Raw genomic sequence first — 19,284 nt, forward strand, 5'->3', positions numbered from 1 at the left:
TTCGTATTTGTTGTAGTTACTTTAATGATATAATTTCTCAGAATTGATGTAAATAAATGATGCAAAGACTTTCGACGATCTAATCACAACCGCTTTCTTTTATTGTGTAGAAGTCCAGCCATGAAATATATATATATATATATTATATAAGTCAGACCTGCCCAAACTAGGGGCCAGCAAGCAAGGCCCGCACCTAAACAAATAACTGAGCCGACTGGGTATACAAAATATCATTATGGAAAAAATAGTAACCATAATAAAAGAATATAAATAGTATTAAGGAGGGAAAAACCGGGGCCCCTCCACTACAGCATGGTACTAAAAGCCTCGGTTTTGCAACCATGATGTAACAAAAGGAACTCTGCCTTAATTATCCTCCAGTCATTGCACTTTTACTGTAGTGCGGCTAATAGTAATACTGTAGGTATTACAGCATGCTCCTTTATTTTATACACCTGTCTTCATTCAGTGCACTTTTGCATGTTTATATGAGTGGAATACTGACAGAGATTTACCAGTTGCATGTGGCATGCTCCAATTTATTTGGTGGATGTTTAAAAAATGAAATGGTACGATGGTTTGTTGGTAACGAAAGCTTAAAAAAAACAAGTGCACGACCGAGTTTCTTCATATGATCAGTTGACGAGTAACAAGGTTGTGGAAACAGCAACAACACTCATGGTCACTGATGTTTGACAATTAGATATTGAAATTGGTGCAAAACAAGATCATGTAATCGTTCAATTTATTTAATGAGATGATTGGAAGCCAATTAGTGCATTGTACACTAAATGATAACTGCTGTGAATAGAGCTTTTAAAACTGTAACAACCAAAAGCCACAGCACGGAAAATTGTTCTAATGAAAGAATACATTAATCAGTCAGAAATGAAGAAATAATACCATTTTAAACCAGATCCTGAACATCACGATAATACACACCTCCGATGTGGTCGGTTCCAAAGCTGAAATTCCAACTCCTCGTTATAATAGTAACAGACACCTGCCATGTAAATACAGGCATTTACAATGTCAGGATGGAGAAAGGTTGAAAATTAAAAAGTAATTACTGAGCTAGATCATATTATGCTGGCAGAATTTGAGCAATTAATTAATTGATCCAATTTGAGAAATTCCAATTTTGGAACCATGTTACTGTCCGACAGCTGCTATGTAAATGCAGGCACTTACAACATACTTTCTAGCCAGGACTGACAATTAGGGGGTAATTACAGAGCAAGTGGGGGTGAGAGAGAGAGAGAGAGAGAGAGAGAGAGAGAGAGAGAGAGAGAGAGAGAGAGAGAGAGAGAGAGAGAGAGAGAGAGAGAGAGAGAGAGAGAGAGAGAGAGAGAGAGAGAGAGAGAGAGAGAGGGAGAGGGAGAGGGAGAGGGAGAGGGAGAGAGAGAGAGAGAGAGAGAGAGAGAGAGAGAGAGAGAGAGAGAGAGAGAGAGAGAGAGAGAGAGAGAGAGAGAGAGAGAGAGAGAGAGAGAGAGAGAGAGAGAGAGAGAGAGAGAGAGAGAGAGAGAGAGAGAGAGAGAGATAGAGAGAGAGAGAGAGAGAGAGAGAGAGAGAGAGAGAGAGAGAGAGAGAGAGAGAGAGAGAGAGAGAGAGAGAGAGAGAGAGAGAGAGATAGAGAGAGAGAGAGAGAGAGAGAGAGAGAGAATGAGAGAGAATGAGAGAATGTGAGACAGGTGTTTCTTTTAGCATTTAATTCAGGGTCTTTAACGGGGATGCACTCCTGTGAAATGATGATCAGATGATGGGTCATGCATGTATATTGTATCGGGATTCAAAGTGTATCCGATTTTTGTGTGAGTGTGATCTGGAGAAAGGCCTCAAAAATGTTCAACTGTTTTAAATTTAATAGTAATATAATTAAATAAACTATTTTTGGTCAAAATTAAAAGACACATTTTTTTCGCTGCTCACTAAGGTGAGTGTTGAATTAGAATGTGCGTCAGAAAGTAAAATATGCGCCGGGCCAATTGATCAAATCAGAAAGGAATGCCCGAAGAAAGATAATTAGGAATTTTGGCTGTCTTATGTAAATTTTTTACTGGGCAAACTTTTTTAGGGAAAAATTCAGAGAAAAAAGTAATTTGAACTCTATTATGAGTTTAGTCTGGAAATAACTTTGCAAAGCAAACTTTTTAGACGTTTTCAATTACGTCAAGCAGCATCCAATTTCAAAAAATTAGGGCATGCGAACCTGCAATATGCTGCTTCCAACAATTAAAAGAACTGAAGAAATCAAGGAAGCATATATAAAAGCGACAGACTGCCTTTAGACCAGCTGATGTAAGATTGAGAAGACTTCTATTCGGATGTCATTCACAACATCTGCGACATAATTGCATAACATTTTGTATAACCGTTCCAATTTTGAAACATTCTCTGCATCAACTGCCTTTTGTAGCAAAAGGAGGATTTCAATGGTAATTCAAGACAGCGAATTACACTTTTGGGTGCTTATATCTGGTGTCAAAAATTCAGCGTATTAACTCATTAAATAGACACCACAAATATAATTAATTCTTCTTAATTTCTTACATCTCAAGAAATAAACACCTGTTTAGTCTTCCGAACGTGTTATGAAACATTAAAATGAACGTTTGACTAAAATTGCATTTTGAACCTTTGATAGTTTCATTGGCGTCAGATTTAAATCATTTAAGAGCAGAGGGACCAAATCGGAGCAATAATGACGAAGTCTTTTGATGGTTTATGCAATATTCGTTTATTTCTTACTCGCTGAAATCAAATAAAGAAGGGTAAATATATGTCAAATCTTTATAATATTCTGGGTAGGTACTAAAGTACTAAAGGACATTAAAAATTATCCACCAAAAGAAAATTGGTTTTTCCTTACCAAATGAGACTTTGAGCAGCCATTGGCATAGTCAGTAGTCTGTAACTCTATACACTTATACAGTATCAATAAAGTATTACCTATCACAATGGTGCAAGGAGGTAAGGATTTTAATAAACCACTATTTGAATAAAGGATTTGAATAAACCCCTATATATCCACCACCACCACCATTGTACACTAACATTGATTTTCTGAATTTCACAATTAACTACATTAACATAGTGAGCCTATTAAAGCCGGACTATATCTTAATTTATTTGGCTACTTTGGATTAAATATGGGCGTGGCTGTCCCGTCGGCACCGTTTGGCGGTTGGGGTCCGGGACCCCCTCAAAATTTCGGTCACCGGTCCTAGTTTGTTGGTCTCGAAACCAAGTTTCACAAAAAATGTAAGGTATAAGGGCGTAAAATTGTAAATAAACCACCAAACTACCAAACAATCCAACACCATGTATGTTACCATGAATTCTCTGCATATATTCTATTCACGGTCAATTTAGAAATAGACTTTAATCATCACACACCAAGACAAACTCAAGAATGGTTATAAATACCTCCGTGCCGGCGTTCTGTGTGTTATAATAGCCTCTTGACAAAATTGGCTTTTGAAAAAATGATCACGATTATGACCCGCATGTGTTATAGTAAACATGCGTGGTGTAGACCTGGGATTATAGACCGAGATGAGACATAATTTGCGTTAGTATGGGTATAATGTGACAATAAACCTGGATCTGAATGTGTAAGAGTGCTACCAAAAATCAAAAGATTGTTTTTCCTTATAGGATAAAAGAAAATTAGGCTCAATGTGATTATTCCAGAATTGGCAACTTTGCTATTTTGGGTTGACTGATTCAACATTTACAAACCTTAAAATGGAAATATTACTGTATCTATGAAACTGACGAATGAAAACAACAGAAACGAATTATACGAATTACGAATGTCTAGCGCACTGCACAGAACAGAACAGAACAACTGAAAAGAACAAATGTTTACCGCACTCAGACCACGGTACAACCACTTCACGCACCCCCTGCACCCAAAATGTCAAAACATACATCTTAAATTCTCAAAGCTGTCTTTTGAGGGGTTGTAAATGTAATTTCAAACTATCACAGTAATGGAGAGTGTCCAATAATTCAATGGTGGGTATTAGTCGGATACTGAAACTGAATTAACACATTCCAACCCCCGTACCATGGAGTCGGCTGTTCAACGGCCATTTTGACTCGTGATGATGTCACACATGGTTATGATGACGTCACCCAGGGTTCACTTACGTTTATCATAGTTCAAAAATGTATTTTATAGTTTAGTATGTTTAATGTTGCTTCGGGTTTGTTCTCCAAATTTCAAAGGCTGAATGATGACATCACCCTTTTATGGACTTGTAATTGTATACCAATGACTTCCCTTCGTGTGTTCTCGTTGAGCATAATATAGTACTATTCTATCAAATCAATAACTCTGATCTGCTTACGTTTTATTTCATAGTTTGATAGTTAAAATCCTAAAATGCGTATTGGATTTGTTCCTTTTCCGAACACAGCGTATATAAAATGTAGGAGACAATCTATATTCGAGATCCCTCGGCCGTTTCAAGGAACTATTCCTAATATCATCACAGTTTGTTCTTTTTTCTTGTCTATTGAAGCAGTCAGTCATGGCTAAAATTAAAAGATTTAAGACTGAATTTTCAATGGCCCTGTTATTTAGACTTTGGTCCTTAGGTTCTCACTCTTGCTCTCTTGACCTACATTAACGCATTATAACAACTTCGTACATCCCAATTGAAGCTGACCCAAGAAAGGTGCATACTAGCATGCGACAGTGTGATATAAAACATGTGCAGACAACATTGTTATAAAGTTACAGGGTGGCCCAGAAGTAACTGCCCACACGCAACCCTTTAATAACTCACGTAATTCTTCTTAGAATTTCACAGAAATTTCAGAGATTATAGATATGGGTCAAACTTAGATTTCTTGAAAGTTTCGTCAAATTTAATTAATTACAGTGGGTGTGGCACGCCAATCCCTCTTATTTGCTATTGTATTAATACTAGTGCGACAATATGAGCAGACAACATCGTTATAAGTACCATAGTATTGATGTGAGACATGGAACTAATTCAAAATCAACAACAGAGAAATCTTAGTCTGAACAAATTTCATGTGCAACATCTGTAGCTTTGTCATAATTTGAACATCAATTATTCAATTAGCTGTCATAATTTGAACATCAATTATTCAATTAAATATTTCTCACTGTGTTATTGTCATTAAATGGCTTCCCAAAAGTTGTGGCAATTCGCCTGATGATACTATGATTTAGCAGTTGTGGTACATGGTTTAAACTGTCTAAATGTTAAACGTGGAATGCCTGATGGATATCATAATAACTTCTGCTTTATTAGTTAAAATTGTTGAGATTACGCGTGGAATGCTGTTGGGATTTTGATACTTCAAGCACTATCAACATAATCAACAAGCACTAGTTCTGTGTGTACTGTAAAGTTATGTAAACATAATCAACAAGCACTAGTTCTCGCTGTAGACCTTGTAAAGTAGAGTTTCCACGTAAAAAGGGAGTTCAGAAAAGTGGCTCTTTCTGTCGTGGAGATGATTCAGGAGCTCAAACTTCTAATCATGAAGCTTCATGTTGTTGCAGCGTGACCGCTCAGTCGAGAATACCGTACAGATCAGCCTAGTGCTTGATACTTCAAGCACTAGTTCTGTATGTTCTGTGTATTGTTAAGTTATGTAAACATAATCAACAACGTTCAAAAAACAGGAATGAATAAATTATGATATACTACGGATACTATAATTATCGGCTGACGTTTCATTTTTATTTTGCAGTCTCAAGTCATTAGTCAATAGTCATCATGACATGTTGTTACACGGTCATTTACTTAATTAAACATAATTTTCGAACAGATAATTTAATTCAAACCTTATTTTTCTCACGAAGGTTAATAAAGCAATAGTTTTTTCTTTTAATGAACTTGTGGAGCAATGTCCATTGAAAAAATATAAACTCAGAATAAAACAAATATTATATTCAAATCTCTTTATTCAACAATATTAATAGATGCTGACAGGCACCGCATGAGGCAGAGACTTAGGACCATTACGCTGGAGGCTTACAATGACCCTTTTTGAACCCCAGTGCTACATCATACCTACTTTTCTACTAGCCCAAGCATTACATGTTAGGTAAAAAATGAAAACGGAACTCCAAATGCCTAATAAACACTCTTGCAGGTACCACCCGTATTCACACTCAAAATTGAGTTTCGTCAGTTTCCGATACGAGATTGGGGCGAGTTCTATAAATAAACAAACAAACAAGAAATGAAAAAGAAATGAAAGATAGTACAATCAGATATACAGTGGATAACTTCAGCGGACAATATTAGAATATTGACGAGGGAGCAAAACAAAAGAAGTTGGAAATTGTTCACGTAAAATGAGCTTCAAAATAACGACAATATAAGGAATGTTATTCATTAAATCGATGATTATTGTTGAAACGTAAAATTTATTCATATCCGGGCTAAGCACGATAATAAGATAATACAAAACCTGTTTGCTTTCATGGACACACAATAGTATATTATTTGCATAATGAGTCTAGCACAGTGAACATATTTGGTATTTAACATGGAATAAACATTGGTATAGAATCCCGGCTGATGCTGAAGCTAAATCCGGAGTAGTTTTATAAGCAACTACAAAGTGTTCCGTTAGATAAGGTTCCAAGAATTACTAGGTAATTACTAGGTAATTACTAGGTAATTACTAGGTAATTACTAGGTAATTACTAGGTAATTAATTATCCAGGTAATAAGAATTACTCTATATTGGCATGGACCCAGCAGCCTGCAGGTCCTAGTGGTATTAAAGGCAACTAAGGACACTGATAATATGTAAGTACAACTAATAATAGAATAGTGTAACACGGGATTATATAATACAAAAAGATAAAAGAATATTTATAACAGAATAAGCAGGTTTACTGTGGTATTCACTATTCTCAAAATATTTTTTTGGTGTGGAAACGGTGCGCTAGATGGTCACTGAACTGCCTATGAGGTCATTTGGGTTGGACAGGTTTGGTGTATGCCCCCTTAAAGTCAGACAAATTCAAGCGTTAATAAGTGAACACAGTCTCACTGAAGTCTAGAACTAAATGCTGTATTCTTGCAATGGCGTTGAAGACTGCATTTTATCAAACTTACCCAATCATTTTGCAATAAAATGACATGCTACATGAGGAAAAAAACTTATTAAATAAAAAGTAATGTTATGAGTTCTACCACTGCTACAACCTAAGATCCATGTTAAAATTTCCTCTAAAGACCCAACTCATGGATAGACTGTTTGTGGCAGACCACTAAGGGTATACATTAGGGTAGACAACTTTAAATGTTGCTTTTGTTGTATAGATTATCTTTGAAGGGGGGCGGATCTGTCATTAGTCTCGAAATGCTTTTTATTCTTTGATTGTTTTTTTGAGGGTAAGTACTGCATTTCTGTGTGGATATCAGTATCTTATGGGGCACCTTATGGGGCACCTCATGGGGCACCTTATGGGGCACCTTATGGGGCACCTTATGGGGCACCTTATGGGGCACCTTATGGGGCACCTTATGGGGCACCTTGTGGGGCACCTTGTGGGGCACCTTGTGAGGCACCTTATGGGGCACCTTATGGGGCACCTTATGGGGCACCTTATGGGGCACCTTATGGGGCACCTTATGGGGCACCTTATGGGGCACCTCATGGGGCACCTCATGGGGCACCTTATGGGGCACCTCATGGGGCACCTTATGGGGCACCTTATGAGGCACCTTATGGGGCACCTTATGGGGCACCTTATGGGGCACCTTATGGGGCACCTTATGGGGCGCCTTATGGGGCACCTTATGGGGCACCTTATGGGGCACCTTATGGGGCACCTTATGGGGCACCTTATGGGGCACCTTATGGGGCACCTTATGGGGCACCTTATGAGGCACCTTATGGGGCACCTTATGGGGCACCTTATGGGGCACCTTATGGGGCACCTTATGGGGCCGGTTCCAACACTATTCCCACTCCAGCTGGAGAAAATGTTAACAATAACATTCTTATGGTTCAGTGAAAATATGCTGGTTGAAGTATAATTATTAGCAAATTAGAGATAGTTGCATGTTGAGCAATTTTTCGTGGATCAATAAAATAAAGTGCACAAGCAAAATTACAAATAATATCACCATTATGTAATGATAGTGAATATGCAAGGAAATGTTAATAATTGTAACATAGTTAGTATTCAATGGACGAATGGTTGTATTGACTACAAGTTAATTCCCATCAAATTCCCCTTTCGTTACAGAAGCTCTGAGATACTGGCAAAATTCGATCAAGGTAGTCCGATCATTAGTTCGCACCAACAAAGCAATAATATAGTGATCACACTATCATATTATCCAGATCACACAATAGGTATTGGTTGTACTTTAGCTTGTCGCGGCGCTGCAAATATTTTACGTTACTTTATTATATTGCATTATATTACGTTATATTACGTTATTTTATTATATTGCATTACATTACGTTACTTTACCTTATATTTAGAGATCAAAGTTAAGTCATTCGAGCATATTGTGTTGTGCCTGCAGACGGCTGACTAATCAGTAAGAGTTGCAGTACCCTATATTAATACAGCCTCGACAATAACGTGAGATCAGACTAGTAGCAGGGTTATACGAGCTCTAATAAAGTAAACAAAATGACAAATTTAGGGACAAATTGAAACTTGTTTAAGCAATCCCTGTTTGTCAAAGACGCCAGCAGGCACCTTAGATCATGGTGAGAGTGGAAACTGTATGAAATTGAAACTTATAAACTGATTATTTGTGGATGGTGGATTGGAATGTGAAAAATGTGGTAACTTGACTAGAACTCATTGTGGTAGTGCTCGAATTACGATTAAGGTATTCAAATTTCAAGGTAATTAGGATCACAATTTCCTTATTAGTGTTGAACGCTGTTGTAATTTTGGAGTAAGTAGAACAAAAATAGGTGCAAAAATCGCAACAATTAATTTTGTATACCTTGCACTTCATTTAAGTTCCGAATTGCCACAAAATCTGGAAGATGGGAATAAAATCTGATGACAATTTAAATCATACAGAATAATAATAAACAAACTACAGCTGGACCACTCAAAAATGGGCAGTGAATTTTACCCTAAGTGCCCTACAAATCTCATGATAAACCTAAAAAGGCTAAAAGGTCTGTCTACAGCTAATCCTTTGATAGCATCGTAATCTTTGTATTCAGCTAGCTGCTGCCTCACTAGTTACCTGGGGACCTCAGGCTATCATGTTTATAAATAGAGATTAGGCGGAATGACAGACTGAGCGCGGCCCAGTAACCTCACTAGCTGCTGCAGGCTAAAAGGATTACACATAACTGTTATAATGCTATTTGACCAAAACCCATAATCATGGGTAGAGTGGACCGCTGCCAGTGTCTCTCTTTCCCAAACAAAAGGAAATGATATTAATTTGATTGACCGTTCTCAAATGCAAAATGATACCGAGAATGAAATCGGTCGCTCGCTTTTCCCATTCATTCACGGCTTACGAATTGTAATAAGTTTCGATTGATTAGGTACATCAATCAGATGCTGTAAAAATCTCTTTGGGTTGCGTTCGGGTCGATACCTAGTATTTCGGGGTAAGGGTGGTAGTTATTACTTATTGAATTAGCTGAAGTTTATTGAATCTTTATTGCTGAGTACAGCTGCCTTTGGGTAGTTCATCTTAATCTATTACAATTGTAAATGAATGGGAAAAGCGAGCGACCGATTTCATTCTCGGTATCATTTTGCATTTGAGAACGGTCAATCAAATTAATATCATTTCCTTTTGTTTGGGAAAGAGAGACACTGGCAGCGGTCCACTCTACCCATGATTATGGGTTTTGGTCAAATATCATCTCTTTTTGATTATAATGTCAGGGTACTTTATAAAGTCGAAATATAAACTGATATCTTCATTAATAAGGAGGAAGTTTCAACAATTTCGAAATTTTTCCTTTAAAAACATTTCCTTGTGTTTAGGTAAGCATATCGGTCGATCACTGACTGAATATGCCACTTAATACTCATTCAAGTTGGCATTAAATTCATTTATAATGACATTAAACTGTCGTGGCAAAGCAGAATTTGTTGGAAATCACAAATGAGCAAAATTCTCACCTTTCGCACGTGCAAACTTTGAGCGGACGTTGCGTGCGCATCCAATATTGAATCGCCGTAAAATTTTGCATGTAATTGTTGTATATATAGCTTGATAAGCATGCAAAGTTTCAAAGTATTTCAAGAAGAACTGTTATCACAACGGCACTCTAAAGTTGACATAAAATGACGAAAACAGCAATTTTCAGTGATTTTAGCAATTTTTTATCAATTTGGGCGTGTCCCCACGTGTGCAACTTTTCGATTTTTAACTTTAAAACTAGCCTAATGCACAATTTATATCTATAGGAAGCAGAACTGAGCTCCACAACCCAAGGCATGGCCCAACACCAGAGAATACTAAATCGCAAAATTGACGTTTTTATAAAATAATTCTTCAAAAAAGCACAAACTTCAATGACGAATATCTTTATGAAGGAGCAAGCTAGAAAAACTTTCCGGTAGATTTTCAGAATGCTTGAACAATTATCTAAGATGAAAATCTCCTCAGATTTTGAATAAAATTACTCCTTAATGGTGTAAAATCAGTTTGAAAAGTTGTTATTTTGTCAAAAATAAAGTTTTAAAAACACTTAATTTGATGACGTCATCAAGTGGTGATGATGACGTTAAATTATTTTTTGATATAATTGAAACTGAAGTGTAAACGATTATCTTTAAGACCTGTGGTCGGAAATAGCTGTATCTTTTATAGGTACAAATCTACAGACACCTGAATGTAGCCTATAATTGACTGGCAAAGCGTCTATCCCTGAATATATATGTATATCTATCTATGTCACGACAATCTGTCGTAAAACAGGGGTTCTAGAAAACCCACTTCCCGATGTTCCTGAAACCTGAAACTTTTTTTGCAGTCGATTTGGTCAACGTCTAGACGCCCTGAAAAATTTCAGATCTCTAACTCGATTTTAACATGGTTTTTAAGGCACCTGAATATGGCGATTTTGGGTTTTTTACCGAATTTCGTATAACAGTGCTGGCGAGTATTTTATGCAAATTTCTTAAAAATCTCAACATAACTATTTTTTATTCCTGTCATCTTTGACACCAAATTAGAATGTTTTGAACTAAAAATAAATCTGCTGAACGACTTCCGATGAGTCTTAATGCCTGAAAAACTCCTGCCGGAGGCGGCGGCCTTCGGCCGCCGCCTCCGGCCGGAGTGCACGCTTCGCGTGCACGAAAGAGGCTTGTAACGTGTACCAAAGAGGGTATAATAGTAAAGGGGGTATAATAGTAAAGGGGGTACATAGTATACCCACAATAAATGCACCGGTCGTGCTTGCCAGCACTGTGATAATGCTATGTGCGAGTTATGAGATGTTAAATGTTAAAATCAGCGATTGATTTGAAGGTTTTTCAATCGGCACAACTGTTAAATCTAATTGAGCTTATGTAAATTTCAGAAAAACTAACGTTAACTAATATTATAAAATGGAATTCACGATGTCGATGTCACAGGGAATTGTAATGATTGTATTTGAAAATAAACTAATATCCTTACACTAATCTTTCAATTCGGTTTTGCAGCACAACCTAGTCAAATAATGTCGCTTATCATTACTCTATTTCACTAATTAATATACCTCTAAGAAATTTCTAACTGACATCGATTAAAGAAACATTTCTTGAAAAATTGAATAATGTTATGATATTAATAAAAGCTGCTTTAATCTCTGAGATTGTCAACGAATTTCGGAGTCGCAAATATTTACTGATTTAGCTGAGTGTCGTTTCTCGAGTCGTCCAAGTAAGGAGCACAATATCAGGTTGAAATGAATTGGGCAATTTTTAAGAACAGCGCATTATGTTTCAGGGAGATACCCCCACATTCATCTTTATCTCAAATTATTTGTTTTAACACTACTATATATAGTAGTGCTGTAGTGTTATATAGTGTTACTATATATAGTAGAGTTAAAGGTATTGAATACAGAAATGATATCCTCAAATCATTTAATGCACCAAGAACTCAACAATCGCTCTAGGAAATGGAAAAGTATATTTATCGGCCCTAAATCAGTCAGGCTCCTAGGTGACCGGTCACATGGTCACACTTCTTAGCTTCGAAATCCACTCAGTTCTCCGTTATCAAAACAACTACCTGCACGTGCAGTGATTTATATCAACTACCACGTGTTTATATCTAACACATGACTACTCTCTACTATGAAGTAATGCACGTGCCGAACTAATTTATCTGTTATTATTGCACCTAGCTACTTTTTAATCTAGTGATCAAATTAATTCCACAGTATTCTGTTTGATCTGATCTGAGAGGTTAGATCAGCTGAGTTGTTGATATAATATACTTTAGTAGTACGATTCATTTCACGGTACGTGCTTTATTAGAAAGGAAGATTTCTTCCACAATATTATATATCCTCATGTAGATATATCGCGCTTTATTTTCAAGTGTTGTTGTAACAGTTATACTGTGGCAGTACTGTGCCAGTACCCAGTACTGTGGCAGTACTGTGCCAGTACCCAGTACTGTGGCAGTACTGTGCCAGTACCCAGTACTGTGGCAGTACTGTGCCAGTACCCAGTACTGTGGCAGTACTGTGGCACTACTGTGCCAGTACCCAGTACTGTGGCAGTACTGTGGCAGTACCCAGTACTGTGGCAGTACTGTGGCAGTACCCAGTACTGTGGCAGACGGCAGTACTGTGGCAGTACCCAGTACTGTGGCAGTACTGTGGCAGTACTGTGGCAGTACCCAGTACTGTGGCAGTACTGTGGCAGTACCCAGTACTGTGGCAGTACTGTGGCAGTACTGTGGCAGTACTGTGGCAGTACCCAGTACTGTGGCAGTACTGTGGCAGTACCCAGTACTGTGGCAGTACTGTGGCAGTACCCAGTACTGTGGCAGTACTGTGGCAGTACTGTGCCAGTACCCAGTACTGTGGCAGTACTGTGGCACTACTGTGCAACAGCAAAATGTCTAGCAGAAATCTTGATCAATTAAACTTTATGTTTACATATTTTGAAAGAAGACGGTATATAATTAGATCAATAAAATGACCGTGTATTAAAATATTAAACGAGTACTAGTGAGTAGGTACATTGAATAAAACCCGTGTGACAGCCTCACAAATGACACTAATTACAATCACACTACACACAGAGTCCAGCGGTAACACTTCTTTCTTACTTTGAAGAGTCTACTAAAGTAGTGTTAATACAAACACTAGTTGTCTCCACGTGTCAGCTTACCAATAATGAGCTTCAAGTTCAACAAGATGATCACTTATTTTACGTACAAGGTGATTATGGAGCTGATCACTTAAATTAACGCTCAATTATAACGTACTATGCCAGTCGTGGGGGAGGAGAAATTTACTATAGTAGTATGATTACTATTATTGTGTGAGTTTTGCACCTGAATATTGAATATATAATTAATTAATAATTGATTATTTACGCATAATCTCTGTAAACTAACTTAAGGGAGGGGTATGAAATGAACCAAATCTTATATTATGAGAAGTTAACTAATAGACAAATGGTTGGGGGGTGGGACTCGTAGAACTGTTAGGTAGTATTTATATAGTATCACAATGCTGGCAAGCATGACCGTCGCTCTTATATTCACAATATTATTTACCCCCTATACTATTATATCCCCTATATTGTTTTTCAGGCATTAGTAGTAGTAGTAGTAGTAAACCCGCGAAGGGGTGGCATGTGCCGCAATAAAAATATTACAATCATTTATTATTATATCAATTTATCATTAAATATTTCAAAAATATCAATAACGTATGGTGATTTTCACACTTGGTAAAATATATAAAAATAAAGTTAATCTACACTAAAGAATAAATAATCTATATTATATAAATCAACAATATTAACTCCCCATCTTCTTGTAGTCATTTATCAAAGCGGTAGAAATCCAAGTAATTTTAGTACGCGGTGCGCAAGGAATTTCGTTTCAAAAAATGTGTAGGCAAGATAAGCCTTAGGGTGGCAGTGAAAATTGAAAAATAAGTTTCAGAATAAATTGCAGTGACTGACTGTCAAATGCATTATCGCAGTTCATTTATTTGACTGCACTAACGTTTAGGATTCTTACAGCTGTTATATTTTGCTAATATTTTGTTTAAAAGTTGTAAAGGACAAAGTTCTTGTCCGTCCACGAAAGGTTTTCTAGGTCAAGTTTTTGTTTGTCCAGTAAGTAACGTACAATGTTGTCCTTGTATGAATTAATAAACTTATCTTGTAACTTAGGTACGTTGAAGGGAAGGATTTTATTTATTTCGTTTATCGTGTTGTTATATATAATCGTGGTCCTACGTTAGAGATGCTATAATCGGTGATCCGTAATCTGTTGAACTTAATTTCAAAATACTTTGGATTTCTCCTTTCCGTTTGTCTAAGCGGTGATTTTTCAAATATACTACAGATACTCGATGGTGCTACTCCCATATAAACCTTGTGCATCAAAGTTAGACAGCTTTTAGCAATGAGATTAGGAAGAGCCAAAATTCCTATTTTGTTGAAGATGGATTTTGTGTGAGATGGTAGTTTACGTTTTTCTTTGTCGTAAAAATAGTTATGATATTCTGAATCAGTGGCGCGAATAGCTTTCTTTTGAGCAGAGAATAAAGACTGAATGGAATTTAAAGATTTGGTACCCCAAGCAGTAGTGCAGTAATACAGGTGAGATTGAATTAAACTATTGTATAGCATTTTTTGAGCTTTATTCGGAATGGAACTTTTAAGTTTCATCATTACGCCTGCATTTCTGGATATTTTAGTTTTTAACTGTTTAATGTGCAGGCTCCAGCTAAGTTTTGAGTCAATAATGACACCTAAAAATCGTTCATGTTCACTTTTCACTAGTCGCTGTCCTTCTATACTAATATTTATATCCTCTGGTAATCTGTTAGTGAATATCATGTATTTAGTTTTTCCTACATTAAGTTTAAGACCGTTGTTTTTAACCCATGTCTGTACAGTATTTAAAACTCTGTTAAGACTCATCGAAAGTAGTTCAGCCAGTATATTTAAGTTCAAAACATTCTAATTCTAATTCAGGAATAGGAAATAGTTATGTTGAGGTTTTTAAGAAATTTGCGCAAAATATACGCGCCAGCATGTTATACACTTATACAGTTATACGAAATTCGGTAAAAACCCAAAATCGCCATATTTAGGTGCCTTAAAAACCATGTTAAAATTGAGTTAGAGATCTGAAACTTTTCAGGGTGGAAGTGGGTTTTCTGGAACGCCTGTTTCACAACAGATTATCGTGATATAGGTAGGTATGTATTATAGATTTATAGACGCTTTGGCTGTCAATTGTAGCTTACATTAAAGTGTCAGTAGATTCAAAAGTACGAATATGTCTTGAAGATAATCGTTTACACTTAAGTTTACATTATATCAAAAAATAATTTAACGTCATCATCACTGCACTTGATGACGTCATCAAATTAAGCGTTTTTAAATCTTGATTTTTGACAAAACAATAACTTTTCAAATCAATTCAACTCCATTAACTGATTAAGGAGTAATTTTATTCAAAATCTGAAGAAATTTTCGAGTTGGATAATTGTTCAAGCATTCTGAAAATCTTTAGTAGTGGAACAGCAATACTAAGGTAATGGGACTACTGCGGACCCTCTACCGGCCAAACCTTGTTAACAAAGCCGCTGCAACTAAATTATTCGAGATTCTTCTCGAATAATTTTCAAGACTTGATGTCAACTTATTATCGGAGAAAAAGACGATTTATAAAGGAGCTACCTAACATTCTACCTACTCCTCATTTCTTAAGACGTCCACTACATGATGTTGCTCTACCAATTTGATTTATGTCCCTTAAAGCCTTAAGCGCTTTTAACTACCGTTCACCGAACCTTGACTGCGGCTTTGTTAACAAGGTTTGGCCGGTAGAGGGTCCGCAGTAGTCCCATTACCTTAGAATTGCTGTTCCACTACTAAAGAAATAATCCCGATAACACTCGACCTCTGCCTGATCCAGAGGATATCACCATTTTACCTTCACACAGACATCGAACGCTGTAAGAAGATGACGATCAGACCTCATTATTCTGGAAATCTGTCAGAAAATTTTCCTACCTTGCTTCTTCATGAAGATATTCGCTATTGAAGTTAGTGCTTTTTTTAAGAATAATTTTATAAAAACACAAAAGTTGTGAATTAGTATTCTCTGGTGTCAAACACCACACCATGGGACAGTAACCTTACTTTATTACGATGACTAGGGGGCCCGTGGTCACAGGGGGAAAGCTTGTCAGTGGTCAAAGCTAAAGGTCAGCGTTTATGAGTGATGAGTAATCGTATTAAGTATTGCGAAAATGGTTTTCAGTAGAATGTACTGAACATCGAGTCTAAGAATTATCACCCTGAAACTTTGCACACGATCCAACAACTTTAGCTTCTAAAAATACATACATTACACATCTGAATCATTTCGTACAGGTCCCTCACCGTCTCATTTGATAGATTTGTTTTTTGTTCAAATTGAAGTTTTTACGTATGAATGAATTGTAGATAAAAAAGGAAATTTGTACTGAATGATGTAGGGAAAATGACATAATCTATCAAATGACTCAACACTTGGGACGTTGAGCGTAGATTTAACCTGAGTTAAAAATGTGAATAAATGGATATAGGTTGGCGAAACGTGTCAATTAAAATTGGTTATATGAAAATTGATTGATATAAAAATCACACTATACCACACCACACCACACGTACACCACACCACACCACACCACACCACACCACACCACACCACACCACACCACACCACACCACACCACACCACACCCACACCACACCACACCACACCATACCACACCACACCACACCACACCACACCACACCACACCACACCACACCACATGACAGGACAGGACGGGACAGTAAAACTTAAAATAAACACAGCTAGTAAACAAACAAACCTTACCTTTTTACGATGCGATGAAGAAAAAATTAAAGGTCGGGGCGTCGGGGCAATCACACCACACCACACCACACCACACCACACCACACCACACCACACCACACCACACCACACCACACCACACCACACCACACCACACCACACCACACCACGCCACACCACACCACACCACACCACACCACACCACTGGATAGCACAGGACAGGACATGACGGTACGGGACGGGACGGGACAACACAGGACTTGACGGGACAGGGCGGGACAGTAAAACCTATAAACTCACAAACCTTACCTTTTTACGATGTGATATCACTTGTCTGTCTGCTGCAGTAAAGACAGATCTTCAGCTGGAGGCTTGACGACTTGGATGACATGATCCTGCAAAACATAATTTAGCAAAATAAAAGGGGAAAAGGCATGAAATAGCAGACATCCATTTTGTTTTTCTATAGTTCTATAGACGGATGGGATACAATAAATCAAATCCGAGTTTAAAGCACAGACGATGATAAACGGAACAGAAAGCAACCGCTCATTACCAAGGTATAAAAACTTACATAGATTATCCGTCCTATAACCACCTGCATACTTTATGAAAAGTTTCAAGAAAATCGTACGGTAGGATCCGACCTAAACTATTGTTCGAATAATCTATTTTCTGAGTCGGACAGATGTTGCTGTCGGACAGATGTTGTCCAATCAGCACAGTGAAACTTACAAAACCTTACTTTATTATGATGGCAGTTGAGTAGGTACGCTGCAGTGGAGACAGTTCCTCAGCTGAAGGCTTGACGACTTGGATAACATGATCCTGCAAGACATAATTTAGAAAAATAAAAGGCAAAAAGGCAAAAAATAGCAGACATCCAATTTTTTTTCTATAAATGGATGGGATAAAATAAATTAAATCCGAGTTTAAAGCACAGACGATATTAAACGGAAGAAAACACAAGTGGTATAGGCAGAACAGGCAGACGCCTCGGTCACCAAGGTAATTCGTGAATCGTGATAGTTCATTGTTGGAAGCGTGATAATTTTGATTACACACATTATAAACAGGATTAAATAAATTAAATCCGAGTTTAAAGCACAGACGATATTAAACGGAAGAGAACGCAAGTGGTATTATAGGCAGAACAGGCAGACGCCTCGGTCACCAAGGTAACGTGATAGTTGGAAGCTTGATGATTTTGATTACACGCTTGAACGGGATAAAATAAATTAAATCAAAGTTTAAAGCGCAGATGATATTAAACGGAACAAAAAGCGACCGCCCATTATCAGGGGATAAAAACAGAAATGAGACTAGGCTACAAAAAGAAACAGCAGGCGCTCACCGAGCTAACACTTGATAAACTGACCAATCAAGTGATGTTCCTCCCTGTCACGTGACGAGCTAGGCCGACCAATCACACGCTACAGGGCGAACCGCGTCCTAGGCTTATCTTTTGTTATGATATTTTATCTTGTAGAAGATTAAGTGTACAGTAAATGTGCTCACGATTATATTCCCGCGGGTCAGGAAACTGCGTCGTATAGAGTACGACCCTGAGGGTTCTGTCGGGGTTCATGCTGTCGGACATATATGTCGCCCAATCATTGATAAAGGTAATTCAAATATTTAACAATGCAGTTGATATAGGTAACTGATGTAGAAACTCGATTTTACCAGTAGCATTAAGTCAAATTAACTAATTAAGTATAAAGAGGTAAAATAACGAAATATAAAGGAAGTTATGTTGCAGAACGTGATAAGCGAGCAGAAAGTGCACCTTAATAAAGTCTAGTCAGCAGAACGGTAAAAAGGTACCAATATCACAATTCACATACACGGCACACGCGCACGTGTTCGAGTAGTCCATGACACGGTAACCATGGTAACCCTGAGCAGTTGTCGATCCAGCCAATAGCAGAGCTTCTCAGTTCTCACGTACGTGTTGTTTGGTGGCCAATAAGATAGCGCGCTATATAACCGCCGAGTGTGCACGCACTCAAACTGACTTATAACATTAACACTGTAAAATGTGTACGCGGAATGTGTGTGTGTCGATAGAGCTGTTTCTTATCTGCGTTAGTGCAATGCTAATTACTTAATTATAACACACATAACGCCGCCCCTTATTTTCTATTCCGTCCCTTTATAGCAGTATTCTCGGAGGAGTACAGGTTAAAGTTCACTGTATTCCAATTATTGTGCAAGTTGCAGCTTTTTC

This window comes from Bolinopsis microptera, chromosome 12 (assembly GCF_026151205.1).
Source record: "Bolinopsis microptera isolate Bmic1 chromosome 12, MBARI_Bmic_1.0, whole genome shotgun sequence".
Lineage (NCBI taxonomy): Eukaryota > Metazoa > Ctenophora > Tentaculata > Lobata > Bolinopsidae > Bolinopsis > Bolinopsis microptera.